Source organism: Leiobunum rupestre, chromosome 9 (assembly GCF_980474605.1).
Source record: "Leiobunum rupestre chromosome 9, qqLeiRupe1.1.hap1, whole genome shotgun sequence".
NCBI lineage: Eukaryota > Metazoa > Arthropoda > Arachnida > Opiliones > Sclerosomatidae > Leiobunum > Leiobunum rupestre.
In genome coordinates this window covers 51951334-51953225 of record NC_143392.1, presented here as the reverse complement: position 1 = coordinate 51953225, position 1892 = coordinate 51951334, and the positions used below count along the sequence as shown (strand labels likewise).

Below are 1892 nucleotides of genomic sequence, written 5' to 3'. Positions count from 1 at the left end.
ACAACAAATTGAACACCAACCATTTGGGGATTTCCTAGCTGATATACATTCTCAAGCAAAGAACTGTGGTTTCGCCCAACTGTTTGATTCACTAGTACGTTACCAAATCCTTGCAGGCATTAACCATTCTGAACTTTGGAAAACTCTTTGGGCCAAGCAGAATTTAGCCCTTGCTCAAGCAATAACTGTGTGCTAACAGGATGAAACAGCTATTGCACACGCTGATCTCATACACAATTAAGATAACTTTATTTCACATAGTTCTATTGCTTTAAACCGAGGACACCACATTTGACAACAATACACCCCTCAAGCTCCAGCTACTGTTCATCTGTGTGGTCCAGCTTCCGTCTCTGGGCGAGGATAGTGCCATCCTTACAGAACTAGACACGGTTTTCAACACTCACGAAGACCATTCCTCCATCAAGACCTTCAAGATATCTCCCTCCAGCTAATCATCACAACCATTGCCCAAACTGGACTGCTGCACTTTCGCCAGACTAGATGCCCAGCCACGGATTCCATCTGTCACAACGGTAAAAACGAGGGCACTGGGCAAGCCTGTGTCGATCTAATTCATCACAATTTCTTGCAGCTCTTCAGACTGAAGGAATGCCGAAGAATTATCATCGCATTATTTGAAGTATGATACTGAACTTATTTTTCCACATATACCGCAGAGGATATGGAACACCGTTTGTCTGTCACCAACCTGGATGTGGAACAACCTTTGCCAACCTCCACCCTACAACTAGGATCACCGATATGGGTACTCTAATTTTTGGGAAACCCCTTCTGTAGTACAGGATATAGAATACTCAGACCTATCACTGCATACTATAATGGCTCTCCACACAAATTACCAGGAAATGCATCTTTAGTCATCTCTGATGAGTGTTATGAACCAATTTATATTTATAACGAGAAAATTTAATTTAAATTGGATTCAGGCTCACAAGTTAACAATTTAACTCTCATCCCTATGTTGCTTTACCCGGCTGTTGTATATTAAGCCACCAGATGGGGCGAAAGAAGTATGAAAAAAGAACAGACATGTAATTGTAACCAGAAGAGAAGGTAAAAGAATAATCTATGTTATTATTAAAGTAAAATGTATTTAAGCTATCAAGCACAGTTAAATTAAGTAACTAGAATAAAAGGTAAAATAATAAATTACATCACTGTCAAACCAACTCTTAAGCAGCCAACATGCAGAATTATAGCATTTACCGGTCAGTGTTCCAATACTATGTGCAGCAGAGATTCAGTGTGCCTCCTTTGCGAAAACTAAGTGTTTAATACTTTTATGTTACTACAAGCAGTATGACCCTGATACTGGGTGCCATATCACTGGGAAATTCTCAAACTAGTACAGCTGATAAAGAAATCACTATTACGACTGTATATCCCTCCATCTACATGAAACAATTACCAAAGACGCATCAATGCAGGAAGACCTAACGGAAATTATACACCAATTATACCCGTAAGTTTTTGATCGAATCGGAAAACTCCCAGTAAGATATAACATTGAACTAATATCTAATGCAATACTACCTTTTGTAGCCACACCTCATAAACTCCCATACACTTAACAACAACGGGTGTACAATGAACTTCAAAGGATGTTCACCGAAGGCATAATTACCTCAGTGCAAGGCCCAACAGACTGGGTACATCCGAAGGGAGGCATAGGCATTGGCCTTGATCGACAAAAATTGAATCCGGCCATAAGACAACATACCTGGCTAATCAACACTGCCCAACTGATCTTCACACATTTACATGGAAGGTAATTTTTTTCTGTCTTGGATACCAAAAACGAGGGGTAAGACACTCTGCGAACTCGGTGTACACTGCCGTACCTTTGACAGTGCTAAATGGAACTCGCG

General features: G+C 40.4%; 1 long non-coding RNA gene across 1 annotated transcript; it reads left to right on the top strand.

The window, feature by feature from the left end:
• Nucleotides 1-301: 301 nt before the first annotated feature.
• On the top strand, nucleotides 302-1637 carry LOC149930876 (uncharacterized). The gene is made up of 4 exons (XR_016473942.1): nucleotides 302-536; nucleotides 596-1077; nucleotides 1205-1486; nucleotides 1567-1637. It is a non-coding gene; the product is annotated as an uncharacterized LOC149930876 (long non-coding RNA).
• The last annotated feature ends 255 nt before the right edge of the window (nucleotides 1638-1892 follow it).